At 37.8% G+C, this 18,740-nt stretch overlaps 1 protein-coding gene and 1 pseudogene across 10 annotated transcripts in view; both read left to right on the top strand.

Moving 5' to 3' along the window:
• Nucleotides 1-18,740, top strand: part of Nrg3 (neuregulin 3) — a 1,056,615-nt gene that overhangs the window by 706,036 nt on the left and 331,839 nt on the right. The window lies entirely within an intron of this gene.
• On the top strand, nt 1,235-17,419 carry LOC147821256 (cytohesin-3 pseudogene; annotated as a pseudogene). Its single transcript, XR_015447363.1, has one exon. The product of XR_015447363.1 is annotated as a cytohesin-3 pseudogene (transcript).

Below are 18,740 nucleotides of genomic sequence, written 5' to 3'. Positions count from 1 at the left end.
AATATAAACAAAAATGGATGATGGTTAAAGCAGTAACACCAACTAATTTTAATTAATAGGAACTACTGCAATGGGGAAGAGAGCCTCCTGTAAACTGAGCTCAACTTTGCCAGAACAAAAGATAAGGGACTTTTTAAATATCAAGGTGTATTGAGGAACCATAGGGGTGTGTGTGTGTGTGTGTGTGTGTGTGTGTGTGCGCGTGTGGTGGGGGTTCATCTATATGACTGGGTCACTGGGTCATCTGGGTTTGCTAATTAGTGCTTATCCAGAATAGACTTTCCTATCATTACTTTCGGAAGTAGTGGTACAAATTTAAATAAAGTACCCAGAAAGTTAGGTCCTTACTTTCCAACAGGGACTGAGAGAGAGCAAGAGCTATCTCCTTGAATGTTTGCATTTCCAAGTAACAGCCACCCCCCACTGCACACATACTTGCATAGTCTTTGAGTATATAGCTTTGAATGGTGGAAAATTTACATCTCAAAGGCAGAGAAAAGATTTAGTTTCTAGCCTTAAGCTGTTAGAAACTATGGAAAAGTTTTATCAAGTCTTGGTAGCACAGGAGTTTGCATGAATCTGTTATTACTGAGGCCTTTTCTTTTTGTAATTCTAAAAACACACACTTAAACTAACTCACTGGTGATCTCATTGTCCAATGAATATTTGCAGTGAAAGGATATCTCTGTAGATTATACCCCCTGTAAACTGCTCAAACACTCAGTGAAATGCAAGAATACCTTAGAAATTAACGGTATTCAATCAGGCCAGATAACCATAAGGCCAGGGTGCACCCTAAGACTACTTCCTCCCAAACAAAGAAGTTGCATAACCTAGTTCCCAAGACAGCAGAAACTTAGCCAACTTCATGGCATGTGGGTGCCTGTGTATATGTATATGTGTGTTTTCTGTTATTGGCCCTTGATATTTTTTAATGGCCATGAAAACTTTACCTAATAGTTTGCCCAGGTTGCTATTTATTAACCATGATACTAGCCCTGGGTGATGTCTCCAGCTACCAGCTCCTCCTGCAGAACTATTAATTCTTTAAAAATACTCTAATACTAAATATGCTGCCTCTTAATTTATAGCATCTCATTAAGAACACAACAAAAACAAAAAACACCTGACCTCTACTACATCAGCATGATGGACTTGTCTCTGTCTCAGAAGCGGATAAAAATAGTCACAAGGAAAATGCCCAAATCTTGATGTAAAAGTGCATCATAGTTGGGTAAATCTCCAGCAATTCTGACTTTGCATATCAAAGACAGAATAAGTAAGTTTCAGAAGGTCCGTCAGATTGCTGGACCATGTATCCATGTGGGTTTATATAGCAGTGGAAACTGATTAAGTCACTTTCAGAGACAAAGAATTGGTTGTAAATTTTTTCTTTATACTAATGTAGAAGTGGTCCAATTAAACACATCATTGTTACAAACATTTTTTAAAAAGAAAGGCTCAGTAGGCTTTTAGCTTTTGTTAAAAAACGATGTTAGACCTGCATCTACAGAGATTTGACCAAGTTGGTACATCCATTTATGCAGAGCCTAGATTTGTATATTTTCTTAAATGATTCTGCTGTATTTCAAGCTTGCACATTTGAGAAAACTCTTTTCTGATGCTTATCATATTTAACTGGAGGAAGCATTAAACTTTTCATGCAAAAATCTATGACTGATGGAAGCATATAATTAGGATGATACTTGAAAAAGAACAAAAACAACAGAAGACTATATTCAAAAAGGGGAAAGGGGCTAAAAATATTAGGGCAACAATTTCTATTGTTCTTATTTTGTCTTCTTATTTAGCTTATATTTGTTAGAAGATGATAGTATGGTACAAATATAGGTGAAGTGGTGGGAATTGAGAAGAGAAAGACTGGTTTGGGCAGTGGAGGTCTAGAATAGGAAGGTGGACTTAGAAACAATGAGGTATCTTTGTGATAGCACTTTAAAGATTTCCAGATGAAATAGAGATTTCCATATTTCATAATAAAAAGAAAAGAAAAAATAAATAAAATAAAGAGAATTAAATAAATATATAAAATATATAATATAAATTAAAAATGAATGAATAAATAAATAAAAATTTAAAAAGTAAAGAAAAAATAAGGATAAAAAGAGACTTCAAACTATAAAAGGAAGACTAACATATGTGAAGTGGAAGAGAAATCAGATAGCTCTCTCTGGGGTCATGAACAGTTTGTGTATAAGGAAATATTTTTTCTATGGAGCCCAGCGGTACTTTAAAAATATTTCCGGGCGGCTGGTTCCCGCGGGGTGGCCCGGTGGCCTCCGGCCCCGCCCACCGCACCCAGAACTGGGTGGGCCTTGGGTCACATGATGGCGCCTGGAGCTCCTCGCAAGCCTGCCTGGCTCTCAGGAAACAAGAGTGGCTTCAAGATGGACCAAGAGGGCGGTGGCGAGGGCGGTGGTATGCCTGAAGACCTCTCATTAGAAGAGAGAGAAGAACTTTTGGACGTTCGTGGAAGAAAAAAGGAACTTATTGATGACATTGAGAGGCTGAAATACAGAATTGCAGAAGTGATGACAGAGATCAATAACCTAACTTCAGTGGAGGAGAGCAAAACTACTCAGAGGAACAAGCAAATAGCCATGGGAAGAAAGAAATTCAACATGGACCCCAAAAAGGGAATTCAGTTTCTAATAGAAAATGACCTGCTACAGAGTTCCCCAGAAGACGTTGCCCAGTTCCTCTATAAAGGAGAAGGCCTAAATAAGACTGTCATTGGGGACTACCTGGGTGAGAGGGATGAATTTAATATCAGAGTTCTTCAAGCTTTTGCCAAACTCCATGAGTTTGCTGATCTCAACCTCGTACAAGCCTTAAGGCAATTTCTATGGAGCTTCAGATTGCCTGGAGAGGCTCAGAAGATAGATTGCATGATGGAGGCCTTCACTTCGCGCTACTGCCTGTGCAACCCGGGTGTCTTCCAGTCTACAGGCACATGTTATGTGTTGTCGTTCGCCATCATCATGCTTAACACCAGCCTACACAACCACAACGTACGTGACAAGCCCACTGTGGAGTGGTTCATCACCGTGAAGCGTGGCATCAATGAGGGGGGAGACCTCCTTGAGGATCTGCTAAGGAACTTATATGAAAGTATTAAGAATGAACATTTAAAATCCCAGAGGATGATGGGAACGACCTGACACACTTTCTTTAACCCAGACCAGGAAGGCTGGCTCCTGAAGCTGGGAGGGCATGTGAAGACCTGGAAGCAGCTCTGGTTCATCCTGACCGACAACTGCCTCTGTGCTTTGAGTACACCACAGACAAGGAGCCTAGGGGTATCATCCCACTGGAAAACCTCAGCATCAGAGAGGTGGAAGACCCATGGAAACCTAACTGCTTTGAGCTTTACAATCCCAGCCACAAAGGTCAGATCAGCAAAGCCTGCAAGACAGAGGCTGTTGGACTGGTGGTAGAGGGGAATCATGTGTTGTATTCCATCTCCGCCCCAAGCCCTGAGGAGAAGGAGGAGTGGATGAAATCCATCAAACCAAGCATCAGTAGGGATCCTTTCTATGACATGTTGGCAATGAGAAAAAGGAGGATTACCAATAAGAAATAGAGCTGTCCTGTCCCAGCAGGTAAACTAAGGACCCAAACCCCACAGCAGATGTGACTGCTGGCCGCCCCAACACAACACAGGGGATGCACCTCCTCAGGTGGCACTGGTCCCTAGAACCAGCTGTGGCCTCAGCTGCACACCCTGACTCCTGTGGTGTGTGTGGCCTGGATTGTGGTCAGCTGTGTTTGCTCTTGTTGCCACCTGGCTTCAGAAGCAGTGGAGGGAGATTCCCGTGGGCATCTGCTGGTCTCCCACGTGCCTGCCCACTCAGGCAGTGACAGTAACCATTCTAGAAGCTGCTGTTTTATATCAAAATGAAAATGGAAAACTACCATTTTTTTTAAATTCAGAATTTTTCTCAGATATATAGGATTATAACTTTCATATGCCTTTTTATATCCTGAAATTATAATGAAAGATACTTTCTGACAGTAGTATATTTAGAATGGCAGCTATAAATATAACTCCTGGACACAAGTATATACTGTGCACTGAAAAAAATATATATGCAGCACCCAAAGGGAGGGCTGTGGGGCATTTGCACTTGGGTGGGAGCTACAGGGTGTGCCATAGGCAGAGGCCTACTGTCCTTGAGGACAGGTACACTTGGGGGACTCCAGGTGTGTAAACCCTGAAACACCCTCTCAGACTTTTTGGCCCTATAAATATTTTCTAAAACCAATCATTAAGATATGGTAATGATTTGGGGCCAATTGTCCTATAACTGCTGAACCCTAGGAAATGGAGCTCTTTCCCTGGGCAGATCATCCACAGGTTGGACCACAAGAAACTGCTCTGACCATTTCTGGCCCACACAAACAGTTCTACCTGGTTCCACAGAATACATCCATTGCTACTTAGAATCTTCAGCAAAGTGCTTATCTCAGTGACATAATCAGATTTCTTAATGAATGACTAGACATGATAGTCCTTTGTCTTCCTCTTACAGTGCTGTGTTCTCAGGCCTGAGCTACCCTTTGAGGAGGCTGAGAGGATGCCATGGGTCAAGGTGTGTGGCACTTAGGGTTTTCTGTGAACAGTTGACATACAACAGAGAGATTGATGGCCCACCATTTAGACTGCCAGGGCTGGGCAAGGATGAGGGCACTGTGGACAGAGTCCCCCTCCTGGGGAGCTTTGTTTGTTACACCTGGGCCTTCTTCAGCTCCTTACATGGCTGTCCTCTGGGCAGGTCCTTGGAATACGAAGGTCCCTGTATTCTAGGTCCTTTGTCCAGGAATGAAAACCTCAGAATGAATGCCCTTATGCTTTGTTCTAAATAGCAGAAATAAGTCTTCCCATGAGCTGCCTTGAGGTGGAGACTGTGCAGCCATGGGGCCTTTGCCTCTATGTGGCTGCCCTCAGTGCAGAGGGTGCAAGGCTGAAACTCCCCCCCGTCATGCATTACACTGACATTTTGATTTATTCCCAAGCTTCTATGCTGTTACTTTACTGATACCTCAGATCTGAAACTTTAGTGTTTGAGCAATGCAAGTCGGCTGCCCTGATGTGCCTGGTGTATATGCAACTTGCCCTGCACCACCCCCCCACACACCCCTGCGGAGCACAAGTGCTGCCCTCACCCGGCCCAATCATGATGCCTCCACACTGCGGGCCACCCTCAGGCCAGCCTGCCTGGGACTTTGGCAGTGTTGGGTCAGTATTTCATACAGGGCAAGCTGCTTCCTCTCTCCTGAGTGTCTAACCCAGGCTCGGCCCTGAGGATATGGCACTATTTTAGGGTGTTGAGGTGAGCATAGGGTCACCTGCTGGTGACTCGCTCATCGCCACAGCCACTTGTGAGCCAGCTCTGCCCAGTGCCTGTTCACCCAGGATCATGGAGAAGGCTCTGATGCTCAGAATCTTAAGTACCTTGCCCTATCGAAAGTATTGCATGAAGTCACCTGATTCCAGGTTTTCTTGTGACAGTATTAACGCTAAGGCATCTGCCATCATATGTACCTGATCTCCACCAGGCTGCCTAGAAGGGAGACCCCTCCCACTCCAGGGTGGTGAAGCTGTCATGCTCATTGCCTCCCCAACCAAGGGCCTGCACTCAGTCCTGAGTTACCAGTCCCAACTGTGGCCAAAGACAAAGTTTCTTCCAGAGACCAAGGGCGCTGGACAGTTCTGAGGAGGAGCGCTGGGAGGGAGAAGGCAGCACCACAGCCCCTCCAGCTGTCTTGCTGGGCCTGGTTATCATTTCAGACTTATTTGGACTGAGCCTGGACCCTCACAAGCCACTGTTACCTACAGAGTTCTGAAACACTTTCAAGCAGTTTAATGTGGCACCAAATGGAATCAAAGCAAGAGCTGTTTCTAGATGAAGCAGCATTTAATGCTTCATATAAAGCAATGCCTGTTTTCAAACTTACAAGTGCATATATCTACGGATGTGCTTTGCTGGGAAGTTAGGTCTATTACAGACCAGAAACCCCAACTTGTGATTTCTCATCTTATTTTTTCCTTAGAAAACATTTCTATTTTCCTATAGTTCATATGTAAATAATGTACATATATTGCTTTCTGGAGTGTTTTGTTATTCAATGTATATATGTCTTATAACTTGCATGAATATTCTATTGATATCAAAAGTAAACAGTAAAACTGAAGGGTGTATGGCTGTTAAAACTTGCGAATATTGTCTTCACTAAATAACAATCACATATATTGCTAAAACAAAAAAATATTTCCAGAAATTTCATAATACTTCTCCTTTCAAGAAATAGAGCTTAACCCTCTTCCTCTTTATTGAGAGTTTGATAGTGACTAATTTTTAAGAAAAGAAATATTATGAAAGTGAGGGACTGTGAACATACACAGCTGTATCAGTCTGGGAGAAAATAGTTGCCATATCACAGAGGCACTCTTTCAGTACTGTGAAGAAACCCACATGGAAAGGTGCTGAGGCCTCATCATTAGCAGTCAGCACAGTGCAGCTAGCAGTCTGAGCGCAGGCACCATCTTGGGAGCAGAGTCTGCCATGTAAGAGGTGGTACTGTCATCTAATGGTAGAGGACAGAGATGCTTCTTAACATCCTATAATGTACAAGAAAGCTCCTCCCAAAAGGATTAACCATCTCAACATATTGACAGTTCTGAGGCTGAGAAAACCTCCAGTTCCAGTAGAGCCTTCAAATGACTGCATCCCAGGAAAAAATTTGACTACAGTGTCATAAGAGGCTGTGAGCTAGAAGCACTCAGCTTGGCTGCTCCTGAGATTTCTGACCTACCAAAAGTCTAAGATAATAAACATATGTTGTGTTCAGCCACTTAGTTTGGGAGTATTTTTGCTGTAGTAAATAACTAATATAACCCTTGACTTTTTCTCTGGGTAGGAGTAGATATTTTATGGAACTAAATCAGGCTGGACACATTAACTGGGTTTGGAAGCCACAAAAGTTACAGGTAGAACATGAATAAGAAATTTTGCAAAATACTGGTCTTGATATAATTGATTTTGTTATCAGTGTTTGTGATACTTACCAAAAGCTCAACTAGTAGTAATTATAACAACTAGTTTCTAAAGGCTGAAACTTTTGTATAATTGATCTTTCAGAAGAACACTGGTTATTATCAAAATTCCAGGAGTAGATTACGGAGTTGAGAGAAGTTGCAAGGTATCATGGAGTCCATAGGTAGAGAGACACAGAGACTGAATATTCACAAATGGGTCAGTAAATGAATCTGTGCTAAATGAAGAAGCTAGCAGGATAGAAGAAAGACACTTTAGAGATGGTGCTGATGTATTTGTAAACTTTTGTGGAGGGCTCAAAGAGTGAAGACACAAGTAAGATATGAAGTCCAGGGCCAGTGCTTCATAAGTGTGATTACTGATCCTTTCCAGGGATAGCTGTGCACAGGAAGAGTCTAACTCAGAATGTCTAGGAAAGGGCCACAGATTCTGCATTTGAGCAACAAGTCCTACAAGAAAAAGCAAAGACTTAATTCCTCAGGGGAGATACCTGAGGGAATGGGAGGTGTATTTTGATGAAATATTCAAGTTAGTGATGAGCCATTTCATAACCATAAGGGACTCACAAGTTTGGATAAATAGGATTTCTTTAAGCCACAGCATATAATCACAAAAACAGAAGAGGACTGGAAGCTCCTGCTTTAATAAATGCAACACCCCCCCCCACACACACACACGCACTTGCATTGGGTCATAAGATCCAATGTTAGAGATTAGGTTCTACTGGGCAATTTTTTTCTTCAAAGAGACATTGTGGTAGTCAAAAATTTCAACTGAAAAGCAAGCTGCATATAACATTTAAGTGAGTGGAGTATATTATTTGCACATTTCTTAGGGCTTGTGAAGTGGAACTACAAATACCATTTTTTTCCTAGGATTTCATGGAATTTGATTTTAGGTGACATTACATCATGGCGACAGGTTGGACATGACTCCTTTCCTTTTTAAGAGACAGTTGAAGGAGTTATATTGAATGTGAGGATTTAAAATGCATGTTATTATTCTCAGACATTTTATCTCTCAATGCAGGTCTTTTGGCAGGTAGTTAAAACTCCATGCAAGTTGTTTGAAAATGAAGAGAGTGTGTGCTCACTGGCTGTGCAGTGTGCCGGCTTCTGAATATAGTTTGGTTTCATTTCCCAATAAAATGAGCAAGAATACGGTACTGAGCAGACCTGGGCTGAAAAAAATTCAGAAATAGCAATTGTTTCATGCCTGTACCAAGTAGTGTGTAACGCTTGAAAAAAATCACTTCAAAAAAATAAATGTGCTTAAGGTATAAATATTGTTTTATACCTTAAGCATATATGTGTATATATATACACACATATATATACCTTTTCTCATTGCTGAGACAAAACACCAGACACCCAAAACACCAGACACCCAAAGTTAAAGGAAGAAAGGTTTATTTGGCTCACAGTTTGTAGAGGTTTCAGTTCAGTTTGTAGAGGTTTCAATTCATAGTTCCCTGGCTTCCAGGAAGGGTGGCATGGTAGAGCAGCATCATAGAGGGGGAACAGTGCATGGCAGGCAGAAGCTAGAAGTCACGAAGGGAACAAGGTAAAAGCAACCAGCAACAAACACAGCAACTCTTTCTGTCCTTTATATCTTATCCAGGCTATGCTTAGGGTGGATAGCACTCACACCTTAATCCTAGCACAGGTGAGTCAATCCCAGCATTACTTCCTTGACCCCAGCAGCACACACCCTAGATCCAGCCACCTCTGAAAAGCCCCACCTATGACTGCATGAAGCTTTGAGGGGACATCTAGACACAAGCCATAACAATGTGGTACTATATGTATATTCAAATGTCGTCATCTTATATTTCTTCTAAATGTGTGCAGAGCACAAATGATAAATAAGTGAATGAATTTCATGAAACATGCCTGTTAGAAATTCCTACCATTAATTCTTTCCTTACATATTGATTTATTTTTTGCATTATGTGCATTTTTTTCTGTTGAAGTTGAGGTAATTAAAATAGTTTCTTTTCCAAGGATTGAAAGCTTAATAAAGAGATATTCAAGGAAACTTTACACAGCATTTAATAAATGATATGTTGAAGCGAAGCTTATGGAAAATAATTTCTCTACATGAGAAGAAAACTTCTTGGGTGACTGGACTTTCTATGGACATAGAAAGTTGCTTAATAAATTAAAGACTACTTATATGAATCTACTAACAAAAAATATACCATTGGTACAATTTTTAAAATAATAAACAAATATAATGGAACAAATTGCATATGAATCAATAATTTAACTGATAAAAAGAGTTCAATTAAAGGATGTAATGAGAAAATTGGATAATTTGTGTACTTTCATATTAAAGAAGAAATGTCAAAGCAAAGAAAAAAAAGGCAGATAAAATGATAAAGTTAAGTTAGATAAAAATTTTTACATAATGTTTTGGAGTCAAAGAAAAACTTCAAAGACAAAGGAAAAGGACAACCTGGGGTAAAATTCCCTGCAACAAATAAGAACGTACTAGTTTCTTTAATTCATAAAAATATACTTGAAATAAAAAATATCAGATTAGCAATAAACAAATAGAATTTTTAAAAAATACTTTAGAAATAAAGAACTGAATAAAAACACCAAAAGAACAAATAGAACAACCAATAAATGGACAACTGAACTAGACACCTCAAAAGATGTCTATTTGTATAATAAGTACATGATAAAAAATTAAACATCTTTAGCCATGGGGTTTGTGTAAATCAAATCACATTGAAATCCCATCCCACTCCAGGAAAAATGCATCTCTTGGGGAAAAAATAAAATAAAAGCTGGTGAAAAAGAAGGAGCTTTCAGACACTGTTAGTAAAAATGTAAATTAATACATTCCTATGAAAACCAAGGTAGAGCTTTTTCCAGCTAAAAATAAGACTACCTTATGGTCCAGTTATACCACTTCTTAGAACATATTTGCAGAAAAACTACCACAAACACCTGGAAATTGAATAACACCCTCATGAACAACCAATGGGCCACAGAGGAAATTAAAAAAGAAATTAGACAGTTTCTACATGTAAATAATAATGCCAGTACAACAAACAGGAATCTATGGGACAAAATGAAAGCAGTTCTACATGGGAAATTCATAGCAGCGAATGCCCATATTAGGAAAACAGACAGAACTCAAATAAATAACCTAAAGCAGAACCTCAAACTCCTAGAAAAAAGAAGAAAATAACAAACCCAAAGCTCACACAAGACAGGAAATTACAAAGATCAGAGCAGAAATCAATGCAATGGAGACTAAGAGAACGATAAAAAAATTAATGAATCAAAGAGACGTTTTTTGAAAGAATAAATAAAATTGATAAACCTTTAGCTAACCTTATCAAAAAAAGGAAAGAAAAGGAATTAATTGCAATTAAGAATGAAAAAGAGGAAGTCACAACAGACCCAGCAGAAATCCAGAGGATCATCAATACCTACTTCGAGAAACTGTACTCTAATAAAATGGAAAACGTAGAAGAAATGGACAGATTCCTAGATACATATGAATTGCCAAAGTTAAATGAAGATATAGAAATTCTAAACACCCCAATTACAATGAGTGAAATTGAAAATGTAATAAAAAATTTATCAACAAAGAAAAGCCCAGGTACTGATGGCCTCACTGCTGAATTCTACAAGACATTTAAAGAAGAACTAACACCATTACTCTTTAAGCTCATCAAGGAAATTGAAAGGGAAGCAAGGCTCCCAAATTCATTCCTGGAAGCAAGTGCGACTTTGATTCCAAAACCAGGGAAAGACTCAACCCAAAAAGAGAACTACAGGCCAATCTCCCTAATTAACGTAGATGCAAAAATCCTCAACAATATACTGGCAAACAGACTACAGAGGGTCATCAAGAAGATCATACCCCCTGACCAAGTTTGATTTATCCCACAGATGCAAGGATGGTTCAACATTCATAAATCAATAAATGTACTACATTATATTAACAGGGTCAAGGAAAAAAAACATATGATCATCTCAATAGAAGCAGAAAAGGCATTTGACAAATCCAACACCCATTCATGATAAAAACACTGCAGAAAATTGGAACAGAAGGTCTTTATCTCAACCTGATTAAAGCTATCTATGAAAAACCAACAGGCAACATCATACTAAATGGTCAAAAACTAATAACTTTCACACTAAAATCAGGAACAAGACAAAGATGCCCACTATCACCACTCCTGTTAAATATAGTTCTGGAAATATTAGCCCCAGCAATCAGAAAAGAGAAAGCAATAAAAGGGATAAAGAGAGGAAAGGAAGAAGTTAAACTGTCATTATTTGCTGATGATATGATGCTTTACATAGAAGACCCAAAAAACTCTACCAAAAGAATTCTAGACTTAATTGACAGATTCAGTAGAGTAACTGGCTATAAGGTCAACACTCAAAAAACAGTAGCCTTCTTGTATGCAAATAGCAGACTCACTGAGAGAGAAATTAGGGAAACAATTCCTTTTACAATAGCATCAAAAAAATGAAATATCTAGGAATCAATCTAACAAAGGAAGCAAAAGACCTCTATACTGAAAACTGTAGCACCCTGAAAAAGGAGATCGAAGAGGATATAAGAAAATGGAAAGACATCCCTTGTTCCTGGTTAGGAAAAACCAGTATAGTGAAAACTGCCATCCTTTCAAAACTACTATATAGATTTAATGCAATGACAATTGAAATTCCTACAATATACTTCACAGAACTAGAGAAAACAATTAAAAAATTCATTTGGAAGCAGAAGAGACCTAGAATAGCAAAAGCAGTTCCGGGCAACAGAGACATGGCTGGGCATATCACAATCCCCAGCTTGAAGCTATACTACAAAGCTACTGTGATAAAAACAGCATGGTACTGGCAAAGAAACAGATCTGAGGATCAGTGGAATAGATTAGAAGATGCAGAAACAACTCCAGACATACTCTTCCACCTCATCTTTGACAAAGGAGCCAACCATGCTCATTGGATGAAAGATAGCCTGTTTAATAAATGGTGTTGGAAAAATTTGATTTCAACCTGCCAGAGATTAAAATTAGACCCATATCTATCACCATGCACTAAACTAAGATTGAAGTGGATTAAAGCTCTAGATATTAAGACAGAATCACTAAACTTGCTGGAAGATAAGTTAGGTAGAACTCTTGATGACATTGGCATAGGAAAAGACTTTATGAACAAAACCTCAGTAGCATAGGAACTGGCAGAAAGAATCAATAACTGGGATTTCATCTTATTCAAAAGCTTCTGCACTCCAAAAACAACCACCAACAGAGCTATCAGACAACCTACCATGTGGGAAAAATTTTTAGCAGCTATAACTCAGACAAAGGGCTACTATCTAGAATATATAAAGAACATAAAAAAAGCAGACCCCCCCCAAATTCAAAGACCCAATTCAAAAATGTGCATCTGAAATGAACAAACATTTCTCAGACAAAGAAGTAAAAACAGCAAATAAACATATGAAAAAATGTTCAACATCACTGGTCATTCCAGAGATGCAGATGAAAACAACACTGAAATTCCACCTCACCCCACAAAGAATGGCTGCTATCAAGAAATCAACCAATAACAAATGCTGCTGGGGGCGTGAAGAGAAAGGAACCTTTTCCATTGTTGGTGGGAGTGCAGACTGGTGCGACCACTGTGGAAATCAATGTGGAGATACCACAAAGAACTAGGGCTGGAGGTCCCATTTGACCTAGCTATTGCCCTGCTGGGTATTTACCCAAAAGAATTAAAAGTATCATACCACAGAGATATATGTGCACTCATGTTTATAGTGGCACAGTTTGTAATAGGTAAAGCTTGGAAACAGCCCAAATGCCCATCAACTGGAAACTGGATAAAGAAGATGTGGGGTTTTTTTATAAAATGGAGTACTACTCAGCCATAAAGAACGAGAAACTAAAGTCACTTATAGCCAAGTGGATGCATATTGAGGCCATACTCTTAAGTGAAATAAATAGGACACACATGTAAATACTGAATAGTTTCTCTAGTGTGAGAAACTGAGGGTGTAAATAAGGATTAAAAGGATTAGTAACTAATAATTGATACTTTGAAATAGCAAAAGGTCCAAAGGGGTAGGGATGGTGGGAGGAGATGGGGAAAGGAAAGAATGGAAAGAAAAAATTATGAGAAAAGAAAAAAAGTGGAAACAAAGTCTATGTAAATAGGGAAGGGTGGAGGAGTGAAAGGCACACAGGTAATAGGGAAAAAATAAGAACCAAGATACATCATGTACAGGTACGAGCACCCAATGATAAATGTAAAAGTATTGTATACCTAAAATGTACCAATAAAAGAATTTAAGAAACAAACAACAAACAAAAAAAGAATATATTTGCAGAAGTTAAACTCAGCATACTATGGAGATACCTGTAAACCCGTGTTTATTGCTGGACAATTAATAATCTTCAAGTTGTAGAATCAGCTTGTGTACCTATCTAAAAGTAAATTGGTAAAGAAAATGTGATGACACTATATCTATATCTATATCTCAATCTCTATCTGTGTCTATATAATCATTCAGCTGTAAAGAATTAAATTATGTCATTGGCAGGAAAATGGAGGGAAATGGAGATAATCATGCTAACTGAAATAAGCCAGACTCAGATAAATATTGCATGTTTTCTCTTATTTGTTGAATGTTGGGGGTAGGGACACATGAAAGCAGGAAGGAGATCATAGAATGGGGGCATGGCAAGGAGAATCGGATATACATGATTACCATATGTTATATGCATGCATCAGAATGCCACAATGAGACCCATTGCTCTGTATAATCAATGTGAAATAATGACAAAACAATAAAAAGAACATGAGAAAGAGTGCACATAAAAGACACATGACAAATGCACACATTTCTTTTCCATACTGGGAGGATAAAAACAAATAGAAATGAGTTCTCCTTCATCAATAGACACAGATGTTTGCCCAGAGTTGTGAGTGTGTGAGATACAGGAACCCACAGACACTCCAGGGGCGAGAGTGGGATCTCTTTAAGAGAAATTTACTAATAGCCATAAAAAATTAACCCATCAATTTTATGCTTGATAATTTATCCAGCATATTTATTCACATGTGATATTAGCAGTAACACTTGATACAACATAGTTTTAAATAACAAAAACTTGAAAACAACCTAAAATATCATCTATTGGAATTCAATTATCATGTGTCCATAAAACAGAATAGTGTACCAACATTGAAAAGCATGATGCAAGTCTATATTCACTGACTAGGAGTTATATTAAAGATATGTGGTGTATGATTGAACACATACATGCAAAATGTCAAAAGCATTTACAAAATTTCCTCATTCTTATTTTAAAAAGACACATGCGACCTTGTGTGTTAATTTTATGTAATTATTAATATTTGACTTTTTTGACCTACAAGAGTGGCAGTCTCACAGAGTTCAACCTAATATCTGAAAGTTATTTCTTGAAAAATATTCAGAAAACTGTCAATGCTATTTGCCTCTGGGACTGAAAATGAAATGCAAAAGTCAGATATAACTGTAAGCTTTTAAAGAAGTTCATGTACTTTACAGCTGGAGAAGTGATTGATTTATTTTTAAACCTAAAACATAGAACCATATTACCCAAAGACAGAAACATTGAAAATATATTTGTCTTTACATAATTCCCATCACCTAAGTACAAGAACTACGTGATTTCTCTTTTTTTCTCTCTCTCTTGAATTCCACCATGATAGAATGCTTCAAACCAAATTTTAACATGGTTGCATCCAAAAGAACACCAAATTTTAAAATAGAAAAGCATTAAACATTATATAGATCTTCTCTTTAGGTTTTTTTTTAATGTTCCGAGAAGTGGAAATTACAGAATGTGAAAAAATAGTCGAACTTCATAAAATCATATTTTCTACATCTTTTTCCCTAAAGAATCACTCTTTTCCCTTTCAAATCTTTAACTATCCTCTGTTTATTTCCCATTTTTTGCCATTAAGCTTCTTTTCTTCTATTTCTGTGTTTGAGCTATTTACTGAGGTGTAGGTCTCTGCTATCAATTCTCAGCCCCTCTGATAACTGCTCAGCAAGGACCTGGTAGCTTCTGGTGAGAACAGAATACCTACCCCTTACTAGTATGGAGGAGATAAGAGGGAGGGAATATTAAGACACTCCCCTTCCTTGTTTGCCACCTTATACATCACATATCTATTATGTGAAGATGCGTCCCTCTCTGGTTCCCTTTTCCTCCTTACCTTGGCCAATGAGTTCTGGTGTCAACACTAGGCATCCATCCTCACATACCTGGACTTTTTAATTCCTACTTCCTCACCTCTTCCAGCTCTTGCTTCAGATGCCACATTGTCACGAAGACATACTAGGACTACATTTTAAATACAAAACAGAAGTGAAAAACATTCAATGTCTACCTTGAACTCCTAATGCTTTGCTTCTCAATTTTTACAGTCCATGTAATATAAAGTTTATTTTATGTATATCATTTATCATATCTCTGACCCTGCTAGATGGTCAGCTGTACCAGGTAAGTTTTTCTTTTTCTGTGTTGTTCTCAAGAACCTGTATCCATGCTGGAGACATAGGGGATGATATAGAAACATTTTTTTTAAAGAAGAAAAAGAAAAGAAAGGAAAGAATAAACAAAGAAGGATGGAATGAAAATAATTCAATAAGATTTCCTCCTCCTTCATCTGGACGTGGAATTTTATGTAGTTTCTTAAAAGCCTTCAAGAAAAATAAAACTAGGCAGTGCCTTTAGATCTGCTCAAGGCTAAATCAGACCAACCACATTAGTTTGTTTAGAGCTGCTTTTTGCTTTCTCTGAGTCCCTAGAAAGGGATCCCAAACCAGGGAAACGTTTTTGAAAAGAGATTTTTTTTTTAATAATCAAGTGCCTTACGTTGAGTAGCTGATATTGCTTTTCCTTCTCCGCTTTCCTTTTCTGTCTTTTTTAGGTGACAATATTATTTTCAAATAACTATGAATCTTTCTGTATTTTAATACAAGAGATCTTAGGGGCATGAGCTTGTTGGCAGCTTATGATGGTATCTGTGTTAATGAGAAGAAGCTACTCACTGTGAAAAGACACAGCTTTGGGTGGTTTAACTTGCCTGGCTGAGCAGGAGCTCCATGTTTCATTGTTAGCTCGTATTCACCCTGGGCTGGGAGGCACTCATGTGGGAAAAAGCAAAAACAAAACTGTCATCATTGCATATGGCAGCCCCAGTAATAGATTGTAAATATGCAAATTAAGTGAAACTAAAATACAGTAAAATGAAATCATTTTAAAAAAATAAAGAGACATATACATATAAGCAAATATTTCACTTTTTCTGCGATAAAATTATGAAAATCTGATTTTTCCATTTCCAGTCAAGATGTCTTAACAAGAATGACTTGAGGAAAAAAGTGTAAAAAATCATATTAAAAAATGATGGTACAACACTTGAGTATTATGAGGCAAACACATACCCCTGATCCTAAGAAAAGAGAAACTGAATCAGTAAACTCGATTCTCATCCCACCTTACTGCTCAGACTGTGCTTCTTGCCATGGGTTCCAGGAGAACTGACACAGAGCCTGGTGTACTTCCTAGGCTCCCAGGATCGAGTTAAGACTCTGCAGAGCTTGGTAGGGCTATAGTTTGCAGAGCATAGTGTCACTGGGGAGAGGAAGAACTCCAGAGATTCACACAGAGTACCCTTTGAGTAATCTATTAGCACAAATGTGAGAAAATTATCTAAGACTGGGGAAAAAGTTATTTAAAGGAATTGGAGAGAGTACTGTCTGCCTATCACACACACAAACATGTGCGCGTGCACAACCTGTGCTTGTTCCCATGAAAACTTCATGATTCATAGGGCATCGAGTAGAATACAAACAAGAATCCTGCCTTGGTAGTAGGGAGTATTAGTCCTACGTAACCAGTCTTCACAAGACTAAAAAGGATGAAGGGATTTCTAAGTAATGTATCACATAATAAGGCTCAAGAGTCTTCTTTACAGGAATTAAAAATATCAACTAAGAGATAATAATTCACAATGTTTAGCATCCAGTAGACAATTGCCAATATACAAAAAAGCTGGAAAATACGATTCCTATTAAGAGATAAATCATCATCTACCCACATGATGCACATATTTGAATTAGCAGATGAGGTCATAAAGACACTTACTAAAACCATCACCTTCAAATTCTAGACCCAGAAAAAGCAATGTTCCAAATTAAAATATAGAAATTCTCTTCACACATGAAAATCTGAACATTTGTTACTATCAGACCTGCAGTCGAAATGACAAGTGACAAGTAATTCCTTCAACTAGTTGGAAATGATACCAGATGTAAATAAAGATCTATACCAAGAAATGGAGAACATTGATATGATAATTATGTAAATAATGATATAATTTTAAAATTTGTATCCCCTTAAGAGATTTTTGAATATTTAATGAAATATAATACATATATTTCAAAAATTTTTGAATGTTTAAACAAACATAATATATATGTATTTTTAAATCACTCAAAATTAAATATAAATGAAACTACCCAGTAAAAATAGTAGGCAAAATTCTTGAGTAGACATTTCAAAACAGAAGATACATGGACAGGAAGTGATCACTGGCCCAGTGCTGAGCATCATTAATTTCCAGGTACATGAAAGCTAAAAACACAAATTTCCATCAGAGTAGCTAATTTTTTTGATTTGAAAATGACCCTAATGTGTTGTACAAAATGTTCAATAACTGTAACTCACATACCTCTGGTGGTAGTGAAAAATGACACACAACTTTGGAAAGCATTTTGACCATTTTAAAAAAATTAAATTATGACTGTCATATGATGTTTCCATTGATCTGATAGGTATTTACTCAGGAGAAATGAAAATCCATGTCCAAAGATCCATACATGTACATTCAAAGCAGCTTTATTTGTAATAGGCAAAATCTGGAAACAAGCCAGATTACCACATGAGTGAATCTCAAGTTATTTAAAATGAAAGACCCTAAAAATAAAAAGTGATTCCATTTAGAGAAAATACTAGGAAATGTAACCAAATCTATAATAGACAGCAGACAGTGCTTTCCTGGGGCAGGGGAGGGAAGAAGGATGGAGAGGGTAATTGGAAAGGACTCTTAGAAACTCTTGGGGGTGATACATGCATTCATTAATGTGACTGGAGCCCATGATTTAATGGATGCATGAATATAATCAAAATATATCAATTTTGCATTTCAAATATGTTCACTCTATTATGTCAATTAAACTCAGATAAAAATGTTAATAAATAACATTTTATTTAAATTTTTTGCATGGAAAATTTATCTGAGCTGTACTGTTTTGAAGGGCAGAGAGAATAAATAGCTTTTACAAGTTATAATTTTTTAAATAAAGCTGGAAAATGCTAAATGGGAGTGATGAAGATCTGATTGTTGATTTTTACAGTGGAACCTCAGACTTGAATGCTTTTTCATAGGAATCACAAATTCACTGAGTTGAAGCTCAAAAATAGTCTTAGAAGACTGGGAGTAGCTTTATTACCAGAGACATAAGGGAGGAAATATAATAAAAAAGCCAAAATGAAACAGTAATTATGAAGGTTATATGGGAGCCTTTTTTCAAGCAATGAAAACTATATTGTTTATCTGGATATTG

The sequence above is a fragment of the Heterocephalus glaber genome, unplaced genomic scaffold, assembly GCF_053883595.1.
Source record: "Heterocephalus glaber isolate CG9 unplaced genomic scaffold, H.glaber_assembly_v1.0 deba00001755, whole genome shotgun sequence".
In the NCBI taxonomy this organism is placed as follows: domain Eukaryota; kingdom Metazoa; phylum Chordata; class Mammalia; order Rodentia; family Bathyergidae; genus Heterocephalus; species Heterocephalus glaber.
The sequence above is the reverse complement of the archived record's forward strand: the minus strand, read 5'-3'. Positions and strand labels throughout refer to the sequence as shown.